At 36.7% G+C, this 18,572-nt stretch overlaps 1 non-coding gene across 1 annotated transcript; it reads left to right on the forward strand.

Annotated features, from left to right (window-relative positions):
- Nucleotides 1-17,933: 17,933 nt before the first annotated feature.
- Nucleotides 17,934-18,039, forward strand: LOC141625240 (small nucleolar RNA R71). The gene has a single exon (XR_012535031.1). It is a non-coding gene; the product is annotated as a small nucleolar RNA R71 (small nucleolar RNA).
- The last annotated feature ends 533 nt before the right edge of the window (nucleotides 18,040-18,572 follow it).

The following is an 18,572-nucleotide window of genomic DNA, read 5'->3' on the forward strand; positions in this document are numbered from 1 at the left end:
TCTGTCCTCTGTGAACAGTAACAGGAATTTTTTTTTTCTTGGATGCTTTTCAAATCGGCATAAACAAAAACAGCCGCAAAAAACTTTAATCGGTTTTTCAGGAGAAACCGAAAGAAAGAAAAAAACAGAAAATATTTTTTTTTTTAATAATACTGTTCATCCGTGAACAGTAACGGAAACGAAAAAAAAAATTCCACGGCTCAAAAAAATTCCAGTCGATTATATTTTTTTTCGAAAACCCTAATTATTGTTTTCAAACAATTTTATGAAAATCATCAAAATTAAAATTCGTGGCCTTGGCTCTGATACCACTTGTGGGATTTTATCTGTATGCATCCCATTAATTTTAAGGACTATAACGAATTATAATGATGAAACTAGTCATAAAATTAAATTGCATAAACAAAATTGTAAAGGATTAAGAAATAACTTTCGGTCCTAGCAAATACGGCCTAAGAACAATATCAAAGTAAATCGATATTCGCCTATCAGTTGCACCCAAGACGATATGAGAAATGCCCTTTGATTATGCTAGAATCGATCCAAAAATTAACTAAATAATTTTTAGGTTTCTTTTTGTGTTTTTCGTAAAGATGAGAGGCAAGAGAATGAGTGAGAAAAATTAGGTTAAGAAAAATTCACTCCCCTCCCCTTTAACCGTGTATGAGGAGGAGATTAGGGTAGAATTTTTCTTCCTAATATTCTCGGCCCATTTACCGAAATTAGGAGAGTTAATTTCTCTTTTTTTCGGTTATTACAAAAAAGTATAAAATGTGTAAATTGTCATCTAGTGAGGATCGAACCCATGACCTCTTGGTTTGAGTACCCTCACTATTACCACTATGACACATTCATCTTGTTGATATTAAATATAACCGATTACATTTAATTACGAATTAACATATTAATTCGTCCAAGCTAACATTACATACATTTAATTAAATATAACTTATTATATTCAATTTACGAATTGACAGTTAATTCGTCTCAACTAATATTATTTAATCTTCATTAAATAATTGTCTCATCAATACATTGACTAACTGTTTAGTCATATAAGGCATCAATGTGATTATATTTCTATAACCACATCTCTCAAACACATCCTATAGGTGTGACCTTTAGAGACCAGTTGATCACCGCCATCTGTATGATAATAACGTCAAACTTTCTAGCAAGCCAACCGTTACTAGGTAATCGTTAATCAACTGATTGAAATACGAAGTATACCCTTGTGAACCTGTAAGAGATTTACAATTGTTATCACACTAATTTGTGGAGGACACAAGCTCCAACAAACTTAACTTCCGTCCTCGTCAGGGTAGTCTACTATTCATAACATGTCTATTTTCCAATCTTCCGATCCAGGAATAAATTTAACCAGATTAAAAGGTAACTTAGAAGCGTGCACTCAACTAAGTCGGTATTATAATTATATTGCCATGGGTACATATTCTCACAAATAAATCATCCAGTCTATTCGCTACATCGTCAGAATCCTACCATGGATTCCCTAATCCCAACATGAATGAATTTAGCTACTCATATTACTAATGTTGTCAATATTAATAGCAATGAATGAACTAATTGGAAGCATGATGAAATAACAATAAAATTGCATAAATGAAATCAGGGCAGAAATTAATTAAGAGAAGAACAAGTAATTAAAGTAATAAATAACGAGATTAAGATTGAAAGGAGAAAAGAGATTACAATCACAAGAGTTCCGGCGTAAAGAACAACCAAAATCCAAGCAAAAGAGATCCGAGAGTAAAGTTACAGTAGAGAGTATTAAGAGAGATTAAGAGAGTAAAAGTGGCGTTCTTAGATGAGTAAAAACGTCCTAATTAACCTAATTATCAATGCTTAAATAGAAAAACTAAAGTCGTCTCGAAAATAAGCCCAACACAGGTTAATTAATCTCGTGTAACATTAAACCTCTCGATCGAGCACTATAAAACTACTCGATTAAGGTCTTCAGTAGATAATCCTCTCGATCGAGCAGAAAAGTTACTCGATCGAGGAAACCTCTAAAACAGCATTTCGATCGAGTGAAGTAAAGTATTCGATCGACCTCTTCAGCACATAAAACAACTCGATCGACTAAACAAACCCATCGATCGAGTGTTCTTCCTCAAAGACAGCTTCAAACTCGTCGTTCACCACTCCGTTAACCATCCCTTCATGCATCCCAATGCAGTACTCTCGCTTTAACATTCCCGTCTCCTCAAAATGCATGCAAAACAGGACGAAAAGAGTACGGTTTCACCACCTTTAGACTCATTCCTAAAAAATAGATAAAACAACCCAAAGTAGCCAATTCGGGGCTTATTGCAATACAAAACAGTATAAAAGTGCATAGAAATACGTGCAAAATAAGACTAAAAAGACTATATAAAATGCACGTATCAAATCTCCCTAAACCGAATCTTTACTCGTCCTCGAGTAAACTAAATGCAACGGAAATGAAAACTCAGAGCTAGCTATAACTTGTCTACTTGAACCAATTTAATGCAACAGAAATCAACAGTTACAGTTACAACAGTCAATACGTAAACGAACTATAAGATGTCCAGAAATAAAGCTGACCTATCGACCTTGCAAGACCAACAAAATCGGACTCTCACGTGGTCACTATTCTCTCATGAGGCAAAGGGTGAATTATATGTGTATAAGAGAGAAAGAGAAACAATCGCCCACCTAAACTGCGACCTACATAGCATGCATGCAACAAAAATGAAAGGTGATTCAAGTATTATGCACACATTCCAACCAACAATGTCCGTCACAGCCGAGGGCTTACAAATAGTATAGGAATAGTGCGGTTCAGGTAAGAAAGGCAAAACAAATTATGGAAATGTGGAGGTAAAAGCGCCAAGCTAGTTCCTAAATAGGACCATATAAGACCGTCTGAATCTCAACGGACTAAAAATAAACACAAGTGCCCTTCATTTGGCACACAGCTCACTAACCAAATACAGTATCTCCTCAAAAATATATGAATAAGAACAGAGGAGCGAGACGGTCACAAACTTCCCTTTTTTAATACCGTCTCAATCAAGCAAACAATCCAAATCAATTTTTCACACTTTTCTTTCTTTTTCTTTCATCTGATCATACGTGATTTTCTTTCTTTTTCAATTTTTTTCTTTTTCTTTCATTCACGTTTTCCCTTTTTTATCAATTTCTTTTTTTTTCTCCTTTCTCAATTTCCACCAACTCCAATCAATACCCACAGGCCAAACTCGCAGACGGAATAAACATACCACAACAAACACACAAAACTAGCTTGGCTGGGCATGCTGAGTTTTGGATGTAGCTAATGGGTCAAAAAGGCTAAATTAGCTTAAGTGGAGCTAAATGGGTGAAAAATGTAAGAAAAGGGGAATTTACAAGCACCTCCCTGCGTGTGACACCGACCACAAACCCGAATGTATGCATTTGACAAGAAATCGAATGTCATAAAAGTGCAAAAATGATAAACATGCTATGCAACGAGTACTACTCTCAATTTCTATGTAAACCGGTCATGAATGTCACCAGTTTTATGGCTCTAAATCTCAGAAATTATAAACTAGGTTGCCAATTTATCAGGTCAAGTCTACACGGTCAGCTAAATTTGAACAAAAACTCGTAGATTATGCGTAAGACTAGGCTAATAACCGTCAATGAAAGTGCAAGGCTCAAGTAAAATGACAAGTTGAAGTGCAGTATCATCACGAAAATCAACCATTCCGACTCGACCTATATGCAAAAATAAACGTGAATAATTTATAAATTTTTGAAATTTTTTAATTTTTTGGATTTTTATGATTTTTAGGAAATAAATAAATACAATCCAAGCTGAAAATAGAAACGTGAATGCAAAACAAATGCAAATGTTGACTCAAAGGATGCATTACCCTCCCCAAACCAAAACGGACAACGCCCTCGTTGTCCTTCAGCATACACCAGCAAATATAAACAGGGGAACGGGAAAATACAGCCAATAAATGAATAAAAAACAAAAATATACAGGAGACAAAAGGAAATAAAAGAACGAGACGGGACATACAAAACACGAACTTCCCCAAACCAGCCTCAAAACTGGGAAAGTGAGTAAACCAGTAGCTACTCGTCAGCCTCCTCTAACACGTCCTCCACCGTCACAGTGTAGTCCGGGTCCACCTGCTGCTCTCTCCTCCTCCTCTCCTCAGCCTGAGCTTTCGCTGCCGCCTCAGCTGGGTCCTCCTTCTCCTCCTCGTCACTGGCTGACTAAGGTACCCCTTAGCTGGGTACCGGTAGAAGGACCGGTGTGGCCAACCTTCTGGAATGGGACGGTGTCGCCTCATGTGATACTCGTATAGAGGGAACAAAGTAAGAGTTATGTCCCTCTCCATACGAGCCTGTCTCTTTACAAGCTCAAGCAATAAGCTCTCACGGCGCCCTTGGTCCATGACCGCGGACGCCTCAAAGGGTGGAGGAGGTACAAAATTAGCCGAAAAAACCGGCTATGCCTGTGTCTGGTCGGGCGCAGGAGTAGGAGTAGGGATCGGGGTAGGAATGGTCGTGGAAGTCTGGCCACCTGTAGAAGGTGTGGATCCCTCTCCGGTCTCAGGTCTACGCCGCTTCCTAGAAGTTGACAGAGTAGGAGGTGGTCGAAGCGTGAGGTGGTACATGGGCAGTGGTGGTGGTATCCTGCGCCTAACAGTGGGCAGGGGGACGTGCGAGGTAGGGTGGTGCAAGGAAGGGTCTAAGACAAGGAACCGCCTATCTTCCAAGTCTGCTGGTCAGAAGCAAGCCTAGTCATAGATAGCATAGCTGCCTGGTCCAGGTATCTATCGACACCTACGTACTGTAAGTCACGAGGGAAGACGGGGAAGAGAGAACGGGCAAGGACAGTGGCTATGCCACCGCAGACGATGGCGCCCGTGGTCTTCTCCCCCACAGAGTGAAAAACTGGGCGGTCAGGTAAGCAATGTTGAGGACAAAGGGGCCCTCACTGTCAATGTTCAGGTACCCGCCCAGAATAGAAAGCTCAATGTTGTTCACATTTTTTGGTTCTCTACGGCAAAAAATAGTACTACCCTTCAGACGCAGGAAGTAACGGGCATGGGGAAGGTGGACCTGAGCGAGCTTTCGCTCCTCGTAGGTAGTGTGTGCCAAGGTCCTCCACAAGTGTCGGATGACCTTCCTAGGGGCAGCAGTAGGACCCGTAAAATAAAGTCCTAGCCTAGTACCAAACTCCTCTAAAGGCAAAGAAAAAGTCTGGTTAAACAACCGGAAAGACACGAAAGCACAAGTGGGGTCAGCGTCGTGTGCCCCAGAAGAGAAGGTAAAGGAGCTGAAAAATTCAAGAGTCAGCTCCTTGTAGGTATAGGCACTCATGGTCACAAGTCCAGACATCCCCGTACCCCGCTAAATCTCACAAACCGGCTCGTAAATACCAAGCCTATCAAGTGACAAACGGCACAAAAACCTAGTCGACAGAAAGTCACAGTCAAGCAAAGAAAAGAATATAGTGCGATGAATACCATTAACGAAGATTACTTGAGGGTAGTCAGGGTGCGACTCGAGCGAATCATCCCCTCGGATGGTAACACGGCCAGTAGTAGGTGTAGCTCGTGCACGACGCCGGCCTCTAGTACCTTAAGTAGAAGCCCATCCTCTGACGGAGCAAGGTACTAGAGCCGCCCGGTAAGCAGCTGTGACTGCGGATGACCACGCAGTAGGGGTGGTCACCGTACCTGAGGTACTAGCTGTGGCTGCAACAGAAGAAGCATAAGAAACCGACACAGATGCCGAGCCAGTAGCAGAGACCAAAACAGAAGCTAAGCTAGCAGCAGAGCTAGCAAAAACATAGGCTGAGACGGAAGTAGGAGCGGAACTAGCAGCAGTGCTAGCAGTAGTAACAACAGTACCAGCCGTAGTAACAAGAAACACGGGAGTAGTGGCAGTGGTACTAACGGGTGTGGAGACGGTGATGGCAGTAGGGACCACCGTCTTAGTCAAGGATGGAGTAACAGTTGAACTGGATGAGGGCATTGTACTATTGTTCATCCTAATCTAGTAAGCAAGGGGGATAATAATCAATTAAACAAAATAAACACAAAGTTCCCCAAATTTCAGTCGAAAATTCGACTTTCATAAACCCTAAACCCTATTACCTCAAAATGACAAAATTAAGGCAATTAATCAACAACAAGGTGGAGGGGATACTTACTTGATAAAGAAACCCACAAGAATAAGCACAAAAACAACAAGAGACGATCAAAAATGGCGGAATTTGAACCGAAAACCGCAAACCCTAATTCCCAAATTCAACAGCAATAAAGGGAAAAATAAGAGGAAAATGCTGAATTGATAGCAAGGAACAAATTGTGGGTGACGGATTTGGTGTTGGGCAAGAATTAATGGAGGTTTTGAGGTTTTTCGTGCAAATGAATGATAAAATGAAATAATAGGAAGAAAGATTGAAAAAAATAAGAAGTAAAAGGAACACTTCCTGCGCGGGATTTGAAATTCCACTCGATCGAGAGGTCTCAGCTTCAATTCACTCGATCGAGTAAAAATCTAATCGATCGAGAGGTCCCTCTTTTTGCTATTTCGATCGAGTAACCTGAAACAGCTTGATCGAAGCCTTTCCTGTAAATTCCTCTCGATCGAGTACAAAAAGTACTTGATCGAGTTCTTTTCTTCGTGTAAGTCCTCCAAATGCGTCATTATTTCCCCAAACTTGCATAAAAACACTCGCAAACATATCCCGACATACCAAATAAAAAAAGTAATAGTTTATAGTCTTTCTAACTACGCTAATAATTGTCTAAATTCTAATAGTCCTAAAAATGCAATAAAGACATTCAACGGAAATTTAAAAATAGTTTTTACAAATTGTTACACAGGGCATTCCCCGTTTAATTCCAAAAGCAATTCAGTAGCCCAACGGAGGGCTTCTGACTGGAGGAGGTCCCTTCGGTATCCTTGACCGTCTTCTTTATTCTCCACGAGCTTGAATTTGAACCAGTAGGGGGAGAATAGTTAGCATCCACGTATGCACGAACTTTTCTCGTCCCTTTATCTTTCTTACCAGCTTTGACGTTGTCATCCCCAATTTACATGATTTTAATTACACAATTACCTTTGACAGCTCCTACATCTTTTTCATCTGTACTTGCAGCAAGGAACACAGACGAATTCTCCTCCTTTTTGCTCTCAGTCTAAGGCGGAGGGATTACAATTGCAGCACAAAATTCCAAATTTTCATCTGGAGTGTCAATATGGGAGTCAGTAGAGGAGAGGGCATTGTAAGGTTGAGCTTGCATGGGAGCCCTACGAGACTTGGATTGATGGAAAATTAATTCCTCATCTCCAACCTGAAACGTGAGTGTCTTGCCTCCGACATCAATCACTGCGCGAGCAGTGAATAAAAATGGTATCCCTAAAATAATAGGGGTGTGAGTGTCCTCGGGTATGTCAAGCACTACGAAGTCAACAGAAATAAAGAATCTCCCGATTTTAACAGGTATGTCGTCTATTACTCCTAACGGCCGTGATATTCTACGGTCGGCCATCTGTATAGTCATGTTTGTCCAATTAAATTTAGACAAACCAAGTCTCTTAGCAAGAGACAAAGGTAAGACGCTCACGCTAGCACCAGGATCGCATAGCGCGTTATCAATTAAATGGGTACCTATGTGACATGGAATCGAGAAACTACCCGGGTCTGACTGTTTAGGTGGCAACTTATTTTTAACTAGGGTAGTCCCTACCTCGGTCAAAGCTACCATCTCATGAACATTGATATGCCTCTTACGTGATAAAAGTTCTTTCATAAACTTTAAATAAGAGGGTACCTGTGTCAGAAACTCGGCGAATGGAACAGTGACTTGTAAGCTTTTCAGGAGCTCGGCAAATTTACCGAACTGTTGATTGAATTTCGTGCTCTGTAATCACCTCGGGAAGGGCACGGTAATAGGAATCTCGAGCCCTTTGTTTCTTTCTTCCAACGTCTGAGCTGGTTCAAGCTCCTTATCACTCGATCGAGACTTTTTGCCTCTCGATCGAGTCCTTCCAGGTGATATATCACTCGATCGAGCAATAGAAGGCTCTCAATCGAGTTCCTCTAATAGCACAGTGTTTGATCAAGGTAAGTTTTCACTCGATTGAACTGTTTCCTCAAACTTTTCACTCGATCGAGTGGTTTGGACCCCTCGATCGAAGCCTTTAATTTCCTGTCCACTTGATCAAGTAGAATTACCCTTCGATCGAGTACTTTCTTCGTCAATTCTACTCGATAGACCCCCTCAAACCAGTCGATCAAGTATTTTCTTCGTGGTCAGCTCATTTTCAGCAACAAATGACTGCTGATCATCATTTACATCCTTCCTCGGGTCTGAAATTGTTAGAATCATTAATCTCATTAATTTACATATTCATATATGAATTAATTTCTTTAGTCATAAAATAAATATAAGATCTTATGCATGCAAATATAATAGAAAGAGATGAAAAATCGATTTCTCACCATCTTAATTTCGGCCATTTGGGCACCAACAAGATCTCCTTCTTGTTAGTTTTTGAGCTTTCCAACAATGGATGAACAAGGTTCAAATTAGAACCTCTCCCAAAAGCATATACCCAAGGAATACCCTTAATAGATTTTATTAACATAAGACTAGTATTAATAAAATTCTTCCTTAAAATGATACAAAAATGGTGATTTTGTCCTCTCTTATTTCGGTTAAGAGAAGAGGAATTTGTGAGCTTTTCTTTCTCTAATATATTTCACAAAAATGTAGAGAGTGATTTAAATTTTTTCATACACTAGAAAAATAATGTTGAAGTAGTGAATAATTAGAGAAAAGGCCTTGGCTTTTCTATGCATAAACCGGTTGGGGGAGGGGAGATAGCCAATGCATGAGGCCATCTTTCTTCCCAAGAAGAGTAGGCTTGCATGGCTATATATGGGTAGGTTATCATTGTGTTTCTAATTGTTTAAAATATAAAAACACAACTCTAATACTCCCTCCACTAAAACCGGTTTCTACCCATAAAATGGAGGTCCATTTTATTTTTGTCAGTTGTCAATTGTGACATATGTGACATGTTACATTATAATGCATTTTTAACATATTAAAAATCATCATATTAATAAAATATGTCACATACAAAAAATAACAAGTAATTAATAATTACTTGTACCAAAATGGGTCATACAATTATAAACTACAACAACTTATATTTATCATAAATTATTCATTCAATTTCAATTGTTTCGTAAAAAATAATTTTATCTAAGTAATAAAACAATTCGATTACTTAGACCGTATCTCATTTAATCAAATTACAATAAGACACGTTAAATTTACTCACAAAATCTTCCGTCAATTTTAAGCAATTTAATTAACTCGTATCGGCATACGATTAATTAAATAATCAATTAAGAGTATTTCCCTATAGGTATGACCTAAGGGGATCAACTGATCACCACCGTCGCACGACAGTAATGTCAAACTCTAGTCAGCCAATCATTACCGATATGTGTGGACCAGTTGACTGTAAAATTTTACATCCCACATGTATTCTTAAAATGAGATTTAAACATGTGATCATCATGATCGACAGTTGTGATTGCATTGTTGTCGGAGGATACTTATTCCAACAATCTCCCACTTGTCCTCGACAAGTGTGCGTCACCAATTCTCTTGTCCTATTATTATCTCCCACTCAATGCAAGGTGTCTTCCAGGCCGTACTTGCAAGTGATCATATCAAGAGTGGTTTCCTCGATCTGGAGAATAACTGATTGACCGGAACTATCTACCATAGATACCTTCCGAGCGTGGCCACACATTTCCAGTTCATTACTCCTCGTGTGGCCCTGAGATATTGTTATAACCCTGACAAGGGGGTGGACAATTCCTATCACACTATTCCCTTCGACTAGCCACAACCATCATAACCCAAAATATGCCCATTTGACCCCATTTACGAAGGTAGTAGTAACATAAATCAAAGTTAATCTGAAACCGTGCCACCTTAGGCGAACAGTCTTTAGTAAAAAGAATCGACTCATTAGAATACTATAGTAGCTCTTGCCACGACCAGGGTACATAAATTTGCCAGAACTCTATAAGCGGTCATAGGGCCCGACAAAGTGTTCCTAACAGTCTGCCTATGTGATCGACTAGTCATCTCACATGACTCTATGGCACTTGAACTTGCCATCAATCGCATCACACTGTAGTCACTTCGAGACGTCACCTCATACAAGTGACTATGGGCAAATACCATGTTAATCCGGGTTCACTTTAACGGGGTTCAATATTGTCTCTACAACCCGTTTGGATGTAACAAAGTATAAAAGGAGTTTTTAGATTTTGAAAAACTCGAACGACAAATGTGATTATCACATATGAATAGTCAATACCTGATTACTACTTCATATTTTTATAATCCATTTTCATCTTATATGTAGTTGTTCATCTCAATGCAATTGAAATGACATATGACATGACTCATCGTGTTAAGCCTATGAGAAGGCTTTGGTTAGTAGGTTTTATCAACTTCTTGTACCTTACTCAACCTTACTACACACTCGTTTTCCTTTGTAATGTATACATTTGCATTACAAAACTTTCTGAGTACGTGTCTAGATCCAATCTAGACATAAGCTCTCTAGCCTTAGAATAGCTCCCACTGTTTTCACAGTGTGCGGGATCCATCTTCTTGCACATCTCATGATTGCAAATGTACTCAATTTCCATTGTAAGCATCTCTCATTGTTCTTTATTGCCTAGAATGATTCTAACAAATCCATTTCTTAAATAACATAGCCACAATGGTTCCTTAACCATCTTTAGGTGTTTTGAATATGGTTTTTGTCCGAAACCTTATACAATCTCAACAGTCATCAGTGTAAGCCCTTACACAAATTTGTAAATTGCAAAAACACTTAACTTTGCATCTTTAATGCTTCTTCAAGCACTTTAAGAATAATCAATATGGCTATTTGGTAACTATTACTTAAATTCGATTTGAAACAATTCATCATACTCAAAGTATATGAAGTGTTATACATCATTACTCATTTAATTGATCCGACAGCGGAAGCAAATGGAATCAATCAAATATGTTCAACTTGATTGAACTAGTCATGAATCTTATCAACATAAGACTTCTTATTTGACGCTAATATCATGTGGATTTTTCTCCATAAATCTGGATATTATAGATGTATTATATATCTCCAAGTCTTAAATCATTCCCAATGATCAATATGTCATCCAGATATTAGACTAATTAAAATTATCGTAACTCCCACTAAACTTTATGTATAAACACAACTTCTCAAGCTATCGAGAAAAGTTTTATAACATGATCAAAATATTGATTCCAACTCATTGATGTCCTACTTAAGACCCGCTCTTATGTTTCACATTATCATAGGATGGCAAGAATCTACAAAACTCAAGACATGTATTGAATACATTCCTTCTAATTGAAGAAGTGGGTTTTAGATTCACTCGCTATATATCTCATAATGAAACACAATCCCTAAGAAGATCCAAATAGACTTAAGCATTTCAACTAGTGCAAAACCCTTTGCCACAAATCAAGCTTTGATATCTAGCATTTCACTTGGAATTTATTTCGGATTCTCATGGCTCTAAGCCTTGTATTGAGTTGTGACTTAAACACTCTCATGTAAGTCATATATTCATTACTTTCCAGAAGTAACTTGAATCAAATAATTTCTTTGTAAGTTGTAAGCTCTTTACTTCCTTAAAAGTAACATGAATTCATTTTCTTCAACAAGTGATGAATTTAACCTCCTAGGTTTCGAAGAAACAACGTTTTACACAGAACGTCTCATGTAGCCAAGAAAGACCAGTTTCTTGTGACATACAATTTTTGACACAAATCAGAGTGGCTCTTGAATATTTTCTCCCACTCTGTCTTCTAGAAATAAACTTGTATTCTAGAAAGACAGCTTCACGAGCCACAAACCCGTTGTACTCATGATTATAGTAAGAAAAATGAGCATTTGTTTCTTGTGAAAAACTTACAAGCATGGTACCCTACCATTTCATATCTCATATGAATCGTTTTAGATTTAGTGGAAAAAATTATTTAGACAATATGATAAAATCCCCAAAAGGATCAAGTAACTCAAAGTAACTTGATTAAAGTCCAAACCATATCGAATAGCGTTTGATTTCTTTATCCAACCACACATTATCCCATAATGCGTGCTAAGAGAGGTTAATTTGTGATACTATATCACATTTCCTTTGGCTTATATCAAAGTCTTCACTTTGATAATCCCATCACGACTAAATCGTGATTCCTGAAAATCTTTGAACTTTTTCAAAGATTTCTCTATTTACCTTATTAAGTGAACACATTAGCGTATCGTTGGTAAAAGAAAATGATCAACCTATTTTGGATCAATGATTTACAACCTCGATCGTCTTTTCAACCAAAAGGCACGAGACATCTTGTTTTGAATATAAGATACGCATATACCATAAGATTAACAATCTAATGGTTCCAAGATTACTTGCTAACTCTTTGCGTTCATCATTCCAGAATTTAATGTTTGATCTTGGGTTACCAATTTGAGTCTTGCATCATCTACATGATGTATCATTCTAGTTTGGTTTAGAATATATTCACCTTAATAATGGGCTAGCTATACATCAAATCATGGTGTACAGGGTCACAAAAGTGAAACCTCTTTTGTATCTTAACAAGTTTATATTCTTATTTAGAGTTTATTCACTTAATAGTCATAATTAAGGTATAAATATAAACCCAAAACTAGATTGAGTACACAATGTCTCTATCTCTCGACATCATTGTTGCTAGTCGTCATATTCTAATCATCCTATGTATCAAATACAATGATGAAAACCACCACCGGTTTCTAATATTGACGAAGTAGTACTAGCAAAATTTATGTTAATCGAATAAACATTTAAAGAAGAAGGTCCCATTAGATGTCCCACAACTAACTTGCTGATTCTTCAATAATTTGGGGTAGTTTTCTTTCTAGCGTCCAACAATTCAGACAATGGAAACTTTATTGGTCGTGATTGATAGGTTTAGTATCGTTATTCTCAATAACTTTACTTTTAACATTACCTTGTATCAATTCTATTCTAATTTTACTTCTTTGAACCTCGTCCTTTTCTTAACGGTTAAGAGAATGCTCCCAATCATTTCAATGAGTCTTTGCTTAGAGAAGCAAAATTGAATTTCATGAAGACTACTCTTCAATTCATTTGTTTAGTCTGAAAACTTTCATTGAAGTGGTTGCGGTATTTTGGTCAATTTTGATTTCCAACAAATCTAGATACCAAAATTATGTAACGTTTCAAAGTACTTAACTCAATTAAGCATATGAGAAATAATTCATTGTAAGTAGATATGTTAGTCAAGAATCCAAAACCCTTTTGATCACGAATGACTTTAATTTATACTCTTCACAAGAGATCCTTCCAATGGATAACACGAGGTTTTTTAGAAGAAACTTCATATTTGTTTTTAGTTACGATGTTTTAATGGAGATTTGAATCGAAATCGAAATGATATCGTATATAATTTGAGGTAAAGAATTAGAACAATATGATTAACGGAATAATGAAAACAAAATATTTATCGTTATAATAATACTTGTAAATAATTTAACAAGTAAAGCATTTACAAAATGACCTCTACCCAACTATGATAAATGATTCCAAGATCCAAATTCATATTAACTTGGGCACGGTGTAGCCGATTCATCCCTTATCAATATAACTCGATGGATTAACTCTTTAATCGATTTTACTTTTAGAACTCTTGGTCGATAAAATTACATTAATATTTATCTTTAGCCCAAAACACATCCGGCTATGGTCGAGAATACTTTTGTTGAGTTCAACCCAAATTTCGAATAAATGTGTCCATAATCCAAATCCACATTAACTTGGGCACGGTGTAGCCGATTCATCCCTCATCAATATGAATTCGGTGGATAGACATTTATCACCAACTTCCCCTACGTAACAAGGTTTGTACCCCGGTGTGGCCGAGCGCACTCCCTCACGAAATAGGTTTTCATGGTTTCTACTTTTTGGTAAGGCTAAGTCTCAATTGTTTATGTTAGCGAGAGGTTATGTCAATTTATTATCTATCACGTTTTAAGTGAACTAAAGCGGTGAACTACGATAATTGTAATTGACACGGTCGATGAACTCGATATAAAATGCATGTTTAGTTATGGCGATTTAGCAATGCATGCAACATATAAATAAAATGCAAAGCATAAATAAAATCCTAGTATGGCCTTCCTAAAAATGTAAATCTAATAAACTATTACAAATTCGGAAACCAACTCCTTTGGTCCCTTGATCTTTGGTCTTGGCACGCATCTCGAGGTAACACATTCTTGATGGACCGTCTTCTCCATGGCACTGTCTTCAAGGAACTCCGGAACAATTAAATTACAAAATGAATTACATAATTTCCTATTATACATTTTTAATTAAAAATAAATCTATTAAACTACAAAATGGTGATACGAGATCACAATAATTACAACCGAATCGATATTCCCATACATTTCGGGTAATATCAATTAAAACTAAGGCCATACTAAGTAAAATTACATAATTCAAAAATTACATAAAATTAAAATATGACAATCATAAATAAAATGAAGCATTATAATATGTATGAACATGCTATATTTTATGCTAAATCGCCTTTTAAGAGCCAATATCGTATATTTATCGGTTTTCATGGATTTGCGTGATTATAACTTGTTAAAATCACAATAATTACATAAATTCATATTTATGTACAAGTTAATTACCCTAAACATCTTAGGACTCAAAAATTAGTCTCCACTAATATTTTGACAATAATTAAACTTGATTTCTTAATATTGTTCATATATGGACCCAAAAATACAAAATTATGCTATAAACTTCAAATTAAATTATAAAATTTTTTAAATAATTTCGAAATTTGAAATTTAAACTCATGAACATTCTGGAAAAATACCATGATACTCATAATGTTCAAAACTTAGGTTAAAAATTTCGAAAATTTATCGAGAAAAACAATGTTGCGGTTTATCGGTTTTAACAATTATGACCATAAAAATATGAGAAAAATTATTTTCATTAACTTTTCACTTTTAGATCTGAAATATATGATAAAATGCAACATGTGACGTTTTTCCCTTAGTCATGAAGTATGTTTTAACATTATTACTAATTTTAGTCACTATTTATGTGATTTTTCATCCGAAAATTCATAAATCATGCATAAAGACTTCATTATAGCCAAATATTTTACACACATCTTGTAAAATTACATGTGACAACATACTAAATATCTATGACCAGATTCGAGACATAACTCATATTAACCTATTTACCCATTTAAATACGATTTTAACTTTAAAAATCCATATTTCTAGCAAAACAACTCATTTTAACATGAAAATTTACAGGCCATCAGTAGATAATATATGTGAAATCATATCCAAAAAACACTGAAAAATTCAAAGTTTAGCTATTTTTCGTCCAAAAATGATATTTTTATCATAAAAATCACATATTAATGCCAATATTATATAAAATGAACAATAAAATCCATAAATAAACCAAAATGTCCTAAAAATCACTTAGGACCAGAAACTTTTAACATGCAAAGTTATTTTTAGGTTTATCTTAATAAATCCAAATTAATTAGTTCTGTATGTTAATCTTATAACTCGGAAAAACTATAAACCAATTTGCATGCAAACAACCTAACGCTCATGATACCGCTTGTTAGAATCATTAATCTTATTAATTTACATATTCATATATGAATTAATTTATTTAGTCATAAAATAAATATAAGATCTTATGCATGCAAACATAATAAAAAGAGATGAAAAATCGATTTCTCACCATCTTAATTTCGGCCATTTGGGCACCAACAAGATCTCCTTCTTGTTAGTTCTTGAGCTTTCCAACAATGGATGAACAAGGTTCAAATTAGAACCTCTCCCAAAAGCATATACCCAAGGAATACCCTTAATAGATTTTATTAACATAAGACTAGTATTAATAAAATCCTTCCTTAAAATGACACAAAAATGGTGATTTTATCCTCTCTTATTTCGGTTAAGAGAAGAGGAATTTGTGAGCTTTTCTTTCTCTAAAATATTTCATAAAAATGTAGAGAGTGATTTAAATTTTTTCTAACACTAGAAAAATAATGTTGAAGTAATGAATAATTAGAGAAAAGGCCTTAGCTTTTCTATGCATAAACCGGTTGGGGGAGGGAAGATAGCAATGCATGAGGCCAACTTTATTCCCAAGAAGAGTAGGCTTGCATGGCTACATATGGGTAGGTTATCATTGTGTTTCTAACTGTTTAAAATATAAAAACACAACTCTAATACTCCCTCCACTAAAACCGGCCGTTTCTACCCATAAAATGGAGGTCCATTTTATTTTTGTCATTTGTCAATTGTGACATATGTGACATGTTACTTGACATGTTACATTATAATGCATTTTTAACATATTAAAAATCATCATATTAATAAAATATGTCACATACAAAAAATAACAAGTAATTAATAATTACTTGTACCAAAATGGGTCATACAATTATAAACTACAACAACTTATATTTATAAAAAATTATTCATTCAATTTCAATTGTTTCGTAAAAAATAATTTTATCTAAGTAATAAAACAATTCGATTACTTAGACCGTATCTCATTTAATCAAATTACAATAAGACACGTTAACTTTACTCACAAAATCATCCGTCAATTTTAAGCAATTTAATTAACTCGTATCGGCATACGATTAATTAAATAATCAATTAAGAGTATTTCCCTATAGGTATGACCTAAGGGGATCAACTGATCACCACCGTCGCACGACAGTAATGTCAAACTCTAGTCAGCCAATCATTACCGATATGTGTGGACCAGTTGACTGTAAAATATTACATCCCACATGTATTCTTAAAATGAGATTTAAACATGTGATCATCATGATCGACAGTTGTGATCGCATTATTGTCGGAGGACACTTATTCCAACAGAAATATCCCTGTCAACAGATAATTTTGGTCCTTCATAAGAACGACCACTTCTCAAATTAATCAAATTTACCGGCTCGTGTGGATTCTTCTCAGATTGAGATGGCAAATGACCCTGTTTCCTGGTGGAATGGTTCGCGGCTAACTGAGCAACTTGAGTTTCAAGTGACTTGATGAATGCTTCTTTCTGTTTGTCACTTAGTTGCCATTGCTTTGTCAACGACAGGAGCATTGACTTTAGCTCACCTAGCTCACTTACCCCACTTGAAGATGATGCGCCTTGATTCGGTGGAGGAAAGGAAGGAGGCTTTTGGAAGGCTTGTTGAGCTTTATGAGGAGGAACATATGGCTGCTGCTGCTGCGGTGGACGAGTGGGATTAAGAACATTTTGACTTGTCCACCTCAAATTGGGATGGACTGCCCCTTGGTTGTTGTAATAAGAACCTACTCCTTGCCTATATTGCTGAAAGGCAAGAACTTGTTCTTTCTCAGTAAGACAGTCAATAGCAATATGACCGTCATCACTTCCACACCTCTCACAAATAACAGTTTCCCGTCTAGTCAACAAATGAACTGTCTGTGGCTCCCCAGCAGATTGCAGCTCGAATCTATCAAACCGGGCATTTATGGCTTCCAGATGAGCCACTACTGCCTTATCAACTGAATGGACTGTTCGAATACCGTCCCATGGGTTCCCATATTCAACACAATGGGTCGCCATCTCCTCAATAATGGCCCATCCCTTATCATCATCAATGTTTTTCTGAAATCTTCCGTTGGATGAGGCGTCCAGAATAGCTCTATGGTCATCATACAACCCATTATAAAATTGGTTGCATAAGAACCATTGATCAAAACCATGATGAGGAAGAGACCTCACCAAATTCTTAAACCGACACCAAGCTTCATAAAATGTCTCATCAGGTGCCTGCTTAAAACTGGTAATCTTGCCCCTCAGCTGATTAGTGCGCTGCTGTACGGTCAAGATCAGCAGTTGTACGGTCAAGATCAGTTAGCCACTCTCGGGCTGAGTCAGTCAGAGAAAAAGGAAAGAGCACTTCCTTTATCTTATCTTGAGTTACTCCCTTAGTAGCGGGAATAGTAGAACAATAGTCAGTAAAGACCTCCATGTGCTTCCTTGGGTCTTCACCTGCCACAACCCTGTACAGGTTTCTCTGCACAAGATTTATGTAGGACGGACGGATATCAAAGGTGTTGCCATCCTCAATCGGGAGGTTAAAACCTTTAGGATTAGAGGATGCTTTAGGCTCCGAGTGACTTGCAATATTCGGCATCTTTACTGGTTCTTTGGCAGAAATGAGATTATATTCTTCTAAAGACTGGTCTTCTGCAAATAAAAAGTGTTGTAGCTCGGGCTCGAAAGTACTCAAGTTTTCATTACGACGTTCTATTTGCAGACGGAGTCTATGCCGAAATAGTCTTTATGGCTCAGAATCACCTGGAACTAACTCCGACCTATTTGACCTAGGCAT

The sequence above is a fragment of the Silene latifolia genome, chromosome X, assembly GCF_048544455.1.
Source record: "Silene latifolia isolate original U9 population chromosome X, ASM4854445v1, whole genome shotgun sequence".
Classification (NCBI taxonomy): Eukaryota; Viridiplantae; Streptophyta; class Magnoliopsida; order Caryophyllales; family Caryophyllaceae; genus Silene; species Silene latifolia.